Raw genomic sequence first — 8,195 nt, 5'->3', positions numbered from 1 at the left:
GGAATGCAAAGGCCAAGCTGGTGAGCCTTTTGTCCTGGTGCCTTTAGTGTGTGAGCAGTCCCTGGTGCCGTTGTCTTTGGATCCTGAGTGTGGGAGAGGCAAGGCTTAGGATGGTGCGTAGAGCTGAGAAGGAAAGTGCCGAGAGCAGCGTGTGTGCTGCTGCTTTGAGGGGTGCAGTTGAAGTTGTAGGCAGCAAGAGCTTTCTCAGCTGGCCCTTTTGTGAGCTCTGCTTTTGCCAGATGACTTCCATCTTACCCTCTTACCATCTTAGCCTCTCATTTTTGCATATCCCAAACCCCCTTCCAAACATCCAGCAGCTGCTTGTAAAGAAGAAGTCCTAGAACAAAAAGCCAGTGCTGCCTTTCATAGCCCCTTTGCTGTCTATGAAGTAGAGGAAAGAAGCTAGTGAGACGCACTTTCTTTCTCAACTCCATAGAGCGCATCCTTCTCTCAAGGTGGCAGAGTCCTTGGCGGAAGTGAAGCATCTGCAGCTGCAGTTCAGACTGAGAGATGTGCCAGGACAGGAAACATTTGCTGACCTTCCCTGTTCCCTGTGCAACATGATTCTCGCATCCCAGTCACTTTCACATACCTTCGGTATCCCTGAGTCCAAGCAGCTAAAGCTCACAGAGACAGAAGTGTCAGGAAGGAAAACGTTCCAAAAGCACCCCCTTCTCTTATCAGCATATAAATTGTGCACAACAGGCTGCGGCACCGAACCTTCCTTCTCAGATAGACATGCCATCACACTTTTCACTCTTGCAGCTCGGTTGAAAAGCTCCAGCAGCTGCTCCCGCAATAGCAAAAGGTTCTAGAAGTGAAAGCCAGTTTGGGGCTGCACCTTCTCCTTGCCGCATGTAAGCCACACCAAACTCCCTGATGCACTCTGTCCTCCCCTTCTCAAAGGAGTAGACGGTGGCATCAGGACACACCTGTGTCCCAGCAGCTGGGTGCCCAGCCGGGAGCAGGAGCAGGGCTGGGGCTGCTCCCAAAGTTGCCCCGCCCCAATGCCAGAGCCGGACATATGCTGAGGGGGGGCTGGATCAGGCTTTATTGTCCAGCTGCATGCCAGGAGTGAGCACAAAATCTACCTGCATTCTCTGCAGCATGCCATCCTGGAGCAGAGCCATTGCCAAAGGAAGCCGTCAGCCCGTGCCAAGCCAGTGCCGGAGTGGGATCCTAGCAGCACCTGTGGAAGCCGGGAGAGAGGAGCCCACCTGGAGCAGGTTCGTGCAGGATTAATCATCCCGTGGCTTCCCACCAGGGTCCTGTTGCTTCCAAAAGGCCCCACAGTGTCACTGTGGCCCCTCGGTTCCACCAGGTTCCATAGCGTCACTGTGGTGCCCAGGGTTCCGTCAGCTTCGCCAGCATCCCCACGGTCTGCAGAGCTCCCCGAGCTTCTGTGGTGTCACAGTGGAGGCAGGGTTGCATCAGGTTCCATAGCATCAGCACGGTCTCCAGGGCTCCCAGAGGTTCTGTGGTGTCACAGTGGAGGCAGGGTTGCATCAGGTTCCATAGCATCACCACAGTCTCCAGGGCTCCCTGAGCTTCTGTGGTGTCACAGTGGAGGCAGGGTTGCATCAGGTTCCATAGCATCAGCACGGTCTCCAGGGCTCCCAGAGGTTCTGTGGTGTCACAGAGGAGGCAGGGTTGCATCAGGTTCCATAGCATCACCACGGTCTCCAGGGCTCCAAGAGCTTCTGTGGTGTCACAGAGGAGGCAGGGTTGCATCAGGTTCAATAGCATCAGCACGGTCTCCAGGGCTCCCCTGAGCTTCTGTGGTGGTGTCACAGAGGAGGCAGGCTTCCTTGTAGTTCCCCAGCATCACAAAGGCTCTCCTGGGAGCCACGGGTCACAAAGCACCGTGGGCTCTGTGCAGCCCCGCTGTGTCACAATGGCCGCTGGCTTCCACGAGCCCCCGCAGTGTCCCAGTGGGCCCCGTGGCTTTAGGAGTGGGTGGCTGGGAGTTGGTGCCAGCGGCTGGGGGAGCAGCAGCAGGGACTGTGTGTGGACAGTGCCATGGCCACTTGTGTGGCCACTGGTGTCTCTGTGCCAGGCATAGCCGTGGTTGTGTAACACCGGCTCTGGGTCCTTTGGCTGTGCAGGTGGCAGTCACGGCCTGGAGCAGGGCTGCTCCCGGGGGACAGCCTGGGGCAGGAGGCTGCTGGAGATTCATTCCCCACACTCCTTGTCATGAGGTGCTCAGAGTGATTGGAAAGGCTGTTGGCAGCAGGCAGTTCTCTGGGTTCAAGCTGTGGAGCTGTCAGCGGGAATGCAAAGGCCAAGCTGGTGAGCCTTTTGTCCTGGTGCCTTTAGTGTGTGAGCAGTCCCTGGTGCCGTTGTCTTTGGATCCTGAGTGTGGGAGAGGCAAGGCTTAGGATGGTGCGTAGAGCTGAGAAGGAAAGTGCCGAGAGCAGCGTGTGTGCTGCTGCTTTGAGGGGTGCAGTTGAAGTTGTAGGCAGCAAGAGCTTTCTCAGCTGGCCCTTTTGTGAGCTCTGCTTTTGCCAGATGACTTCCATCTTACCCTCTTACCATCTTAGCCTCTCATTTTTGCATATCCCAAACCCCCTTCCAAACATCCAGCAGCTGCTTGTAAAGAAGAAGTCCTAGAACAAAAAGCCAGTGCTGCCTTTCATAGCCCCTTTGCTGTCTATGAAGTAGAGGAAAGAAGCTAGTGAGACGCACTTTCTTTCTCAACTCCATAGAGCGCATCCTTCTCTCAAGGTGGCAGAGTCCTTGGCGGAAGTGAAGCATCTGCAGCTGCAGTTCAGACTGAGAGATGTGCCAGGACAGGAAACATTTGCTGACCTTCCCTGTTCCCTGTGCAACATGATTCTCGCATCCCAGTCACTTTCACATACCTTCGGTATCCCTGAGTCCAAGCAGCTAAAGCTCACAGAGACAGAAGTGTCAGGAAGGAAAACGTTCCAAAAGCACCCCCTTCTCTTATCAGCATATAAATTGTGCACAACAGGCTGCGGCACCGAACCTTCCTTCTCAGATAGACATGCCATCACACTTTTCACTCTTGCAGCTCGGTTGAAAAGCTCCAGCAGCTGCTCCCGCAATAGCAAAAGGTTCTAGAAGTGAAAGCCAGTTTGGGGCTGCACCTTCTCCTTGCCGCATGTAAGCCACACCAAACTCCCTGATGCACTCTGTCCTCCCCTTCTCAAAGGAGTAGACGGTGGCATCAGGACACACCTGTGTCCCAGCAGCTGGGTGCCCAGCCGGGAGCAGGAGCAGGGCTGGGGCTGCTCCCAAAGTTGCCCCGCCCCAATGCCAGAGCCGGACATATGCTGAGGGGGGGCTGGATCAGGCTTTATTGTCCAGCTGCATGCCAGGAGTGAGCACAAAATCTACCTGCATTCTCTGCAGCATGCCATCCTGGAGCAGAGCCATTGCCAAAGGAAGCCGTCAGCCCGTGCCAAGCCAGTGCCGGAGTGGGATCCTAGCAGCACCTGTGGAAGCCGGGAGAGAGGAGCCCACCTGGAGCAGGTTTGTGCAGGATTAATCATCCCGTGGCTTCCCACCAGGGTCCTGTTGCTTCCAAAAGGCCCCACAGTGTCACTGTGGCCCCTCGGTTCCACCAGGTTCCATAGCGTCACTGTGGTGCCCAGGGTTCCGTCAGCTTCGCCAGCATCCCCACGGTCTGCAGAGCTCCCCGAGCTTCTGTGGTGTCACAGTGGAGGCAGGGTTGCATCAGGTTCCATAGCATCAGCACGGTCTCCAGGGCTCCCAGAGGTTCTGTGGTGTCACAGTGGAGGCAGGGTTGCATCAGGTTCCATAGCATCACCACAGTCTCCAGGGCTCCCTGAGCTTCTGTGGTGTCACAGTGGAGGCAGGGTTGCATCAGGTTCCATAGCATCAGCACGGTCTCCAGGGCTCCCAGAGGTTCTGTGGTGTCACAGAGGAGGCAGGGTTGCATCAGGTTCCATAGCATCACCACGGTCTCCAGGGCTCCAAGAGCTTCTGTGGTGTCACAGAGGAGGCAGGGTTGCATCAGGTTCAATAGCATCAGCACGGTCTCCAGGGCTCCCCTGAGCTTCTGTGGTGGTGTCACAGAGGAGCCAGGCTTCCTTGTAGTTCCCCAGCATCACAAAGGCTCTCCTGGGAGCCACGAGTCACAAAGCACCGTGGGCTCTGTGCAGCCCCGCTGTGTCACAATGGCCGCTGGCTTCCACGAGCCCCCGCAGTGTCCCAGTGGGCCCCGTGGCTTTAGGAGTGGGTGGCTTGGAGTTGGTGCCAGTGGCTGGGGGAGCAGCAGCAGGGACTGTGTGTGGACAGTGCCATGGCCACTTGTGTGGCCACTGGTGTCTCTGTGCCAGGCACAGCCGTGGTGTGTAACACCGGCTCTGGGTCCTTTGGCTGTGCAGGTGGCAGTCACGGCCTGGAGCAGGGCTGCTCCCGGGGGACAGCCTGGGGCAGGAGGCTGCTGGAGATTCATTCCCCACACTCCTTGTCATGAGGTGCTCAGAGTGATTGGAAAGGCTGTTGGCAGCAGGCAGTTCTCTGGGTTCAAGCTGTGGAGCTGTCAGCGGGAATGCAAAGGCCAAGCTGGTGAGCCTTTTGTCCTGGTGCCTTTAGTGTGTGAGCAGTCCCTGGTGCCGTTGTCTTTGGATCCTGAGTGTGGGAGAGGCAAGGCTTAGGATGGTGCGTAGAGCTGAGAAGGAAAGTGCCGAGAGCAGCGTGTGTGCTGCTGCTTTGAGGGGTGCAGTTGAAGTTGTAGGCAGCAAGAGCTTTCTCAGCTGGCCCTTTTGTGAGCTCTGCTTTTGCCAGATGACTTCCATCTTACCCTCTTACCATCTTAGCCTCTCATTTTTGCATATCCCAAACCCCCTTCCAAACATCCAGCAGCTGCTTGTAAAGAAGAAGTCCTAGAACAAAAAGCCAGTGCTGCCTTTCATAGCCCCTTTGCTGTCTATGAAGTAGAGGAAAGAAGCTAGTGAGACGCACTTTCTTTCTCAACTCCATAGAGCGCATCCTTCTCTCAAGGTGGCAGAGTCCTTGGCGGAAGTGAAGCATCTGCAGCTGCAGTTCAGACTGAGAGATGTGCCAGGACAGGAAACATTTGCTGACCTTCCCTGTTCCCTGTGCAACATGATTCTCGCATCCCAGTCACTTTCACATACCTTCGGTATCCCTGAGTCCAAGCAGCTAAAGCTCACAGAGACAGAAGTGTCAGGAAGGAAAACGTTCCAAAAGCACCCCCTTCTCTTATCAGCATATAAATTGTGCACAACAGGCTGCGGCACCGAACCTTCCTTCTCAGATAGACATGCCATCACACTTTTCACTCTTGCAGCTCGGTTGAAAAGCTCCAGCAGCTGCTCCCGCAATAGCAAAAGGTTCTAGAAGTGAAAGCCAGTTTGGGGCTGCACCTTCTCCTTGCCGCATGTAAGCCACACCAAACTCCCTGATGCACTCTGTCCTCCCCTTCTCAAAGGAGTAGACGGTGGCATCAGGACACACCTGTGTCCCAGCAGCTGGGTGCCCAGCCGGGAGCAGGAGCAGGGCTGGGGCTGCTCCCAAAGTTGCCCCGCCCCAATGCCAGAGCCGGACATATGCTGAGGGGGGGCTGGATCAGGCTTTATTGTCCAGCTGCATGCCAGGAGTGAGCACAAAATCTACCTGCATTCTCTGCAGCATGCCATCCTGGAGCAGAGCCATTGCCAAAGGAAGCCGTGAGCCCGTGCCAAGCCAGTGCCGGAGTGGGATCCTAGCAGCACCTGTGGAAGCCGGGAGAGAGGAGCCCACCTGGAGCAGGTTCGTGCAGGATTAATCATCCCGTGGCTTCCCACCAGGGTCCTGTTGCTTCCAAAAGGCCCCACAGTGTCACTGTGGCCCCTCGGTTCCACCAGGTTCCATAGCGTCACTGTGGTGCCCAGGGTTCCGTCAGCTTCGCCAGCATCCCCACGGTCTGCAGAGCTCCCCGAGCTTCTGTGGTGTCACAGTGGAGGCAGGGTTGCATCAGGTTCCATAGCATCACCACAGTCTCCAGGGCTCCCTGAGCTTCTGTGGTGTCACAGTGGAGGCAGGGTTGCATCAGGTTCCATAGCATCACCACAGTCTCCAGGGCTCCCTGAGCTTCTGTGGTGTCACAGTGGAGGCAGGGTTGCATCAGGTTCCATAGCATCACCACGGTCTCCAGGGCTCCCCTGAGCTTCTGTGGTGGTGTCACAGAGGAGCCAGGCTTCCTTGTAGTTCCCCAGCATCACAAAGGCTCTCCTGGGAGCCACGGGTCACAAAGCACCGTGGGCTCTGTGCAGCCCCGCTGTGTCACAATGGCCGCTGGCTTCCACGAGCCCCCGCAGTGTCCCAGTGGGCCCCGTAGCTTTAGGAGTGGGTGGCTGGGAGTTGGTGCCAGCGGCTGGGGGAGCAGCAGCAGGGACTGTGTGTGGACAGTGCCATGGCCACTTGTGTGGCCACTGGTGTCTCTGTGCCAGGCACAGCCGTGGTGTGTAACACCGGCTCTGGGTCCTTTGGCTGTGCAGGTGGCAGTCACGGCCTGGAGCAGGGCTGCTCCCGGGGGACAGCCTGGGGCAGGAGGCTGCTGGAGATTCATTCCCCACACTCCTTGTCATGAGGTGCTCAGAGTGATTGGAAAGGCTGTTGGCAGCAGGCAGTTCTCTGGGTTCAAGCTGTGGAGCTGTCAGCGGGAATGCAAAGGCCAAGCTGGTGAGCCTTTTGTCCTGGTGCCTTTAGTGTGTGAGCAGTCCCTGGTGCCGTTGTCTTTGGATCCTGAGTGTGGGAGAGGCAAGGCTTAGGATGGTGCGTAGAGCTGAGAAGGAAAGTGCCGAGAGCAGCGTGTGTGCTGCTGCTTTGAGGGGTGCAGTTGAAGTTGTAGGCAGCAAGAGCTTTCTCAGCTGGCCCTTTTGTGAGCTCTGCTTTTGCCAGATGACTTCCATCTTACCCTCTTACCATCTTAGCCTCTCATTTTTGCATATCCCAAACCCCCTTCCAAACATCCAGCAGCTGCTTGTAAAGAAGAAGTCCTAGAACAAAAAGCCAGTGCTGCCTTTCATAGCCCCTTTGCTGTCTATGAAGTAGAGGAAAGAAGCTAGTGAGACGCACTTTCTTTCTCAACTCCATAGAGCGCATCCTTCTCTCAAGGTGGCAGAGTCCTTGGCGGAAGTGAAGCATCTGCAGCTGCAGTTCAGACTGAGAGATGTGCCAGGACAGGAAACATTTGCTGACCTTCCCTGTTCCCTGTGCAACATGATTCTCGCATCCCAGTCACTTTCACATACCTTCGGTATCCCTGAGTCCAAGCAGCTAAAGCTCACAGAGACAGAAGTGTCAGGAAGGAAAACGTTGCAAAAGCACCCCCTTCTCTTATCAGCATATAAATTGTGCACAACAGGCTGCGGCACCGAACCTTCCTTCTCAGATAGACATGCCATCACACTTTTCACTCTTGCAGCTCGGTTGAAAAGCTCCAGCAGCTGCTCCCGCAATAGCAAAAGGTTCTAGAAGTGAAAGCCAGTTTGGGGCTGCACCTTCTCCTTGCCGCATGTAAGCCACACCAAACTCCCTGATGCACTCTGTCCTCCCCTTCTCAAAGGAGTAGACGGTGGCATCAGGACACACCTGTGTCCCAGCAGCTGGGTGCCCAGCCGGGAGCAGGAGCAGGGCTGGGGCTGCTCCCAAAGTTGCCCCGCCCCAATGCCAGAGCCGGACATATGCTGAGGGGGGGCTGGATCAGGCTTTATTGTCCAGCTGCATGCCAGGATTGAGCACAAAATCTACCTGCATTCTCTGCAGCATGCCATCCTGGAGCAGAGCCATTGCCAAAGGAAGCCGTGAGCCCGTGCCAAGCCAGTGCCGGAGTGGGATCCTAGCAGCACCTGTGGAAGCCGGGAGAGAGGAGCCCACCTGGAGCAGGTTCGTGCAGGATTAATCATCCCGTGGCTTCCCACCAGGGTCCTGTTGCTTCCAAAAGGCCCCACAGTGTCACTGTGGCCCCTCGGTTCCATCAGGTTCCATAGCGTCACTGTGGTGCCCAGGGTTCCGTCAGCTTCGCCAGCATCCCCACGGTCTGCAGAGCTCCCCGAGCTTCTGTGGTGTCACAGTGGAGGCAGGGTTGCATCAGGTTCCATAGCATCACCACAGTCTCCAGGGCTCCCAGAGGTTCTGTGGTGTCACAGTGGAGGCAGGGTTGCATCAGGTTCCATAGCATCACCACAGTCTCCAGGGCT

The sequence above is a fragment of the Aphelocoma coerulescens genome, unplaced genomic scaffold (assembly GCF_041296385.1).
Source record: "Aphelocoma coerulescens isolate FSJ_1873_10779 unplaced genomic scaffold, UR_Acoe_1.0 HiC_scaffold_190, whole genome shotgun sequence".
Lineage (NCBI taxonomy): Eukaryota > Metazoa > Chordata > Aves > Passeriformes > Corvidae > Aphelocoma > Aphelocoma coerulescens.
The sequence above is the reverse complement of the archived record's forward strand: the minus strand, read 5'-3'. Positions refer to the sequence as shown.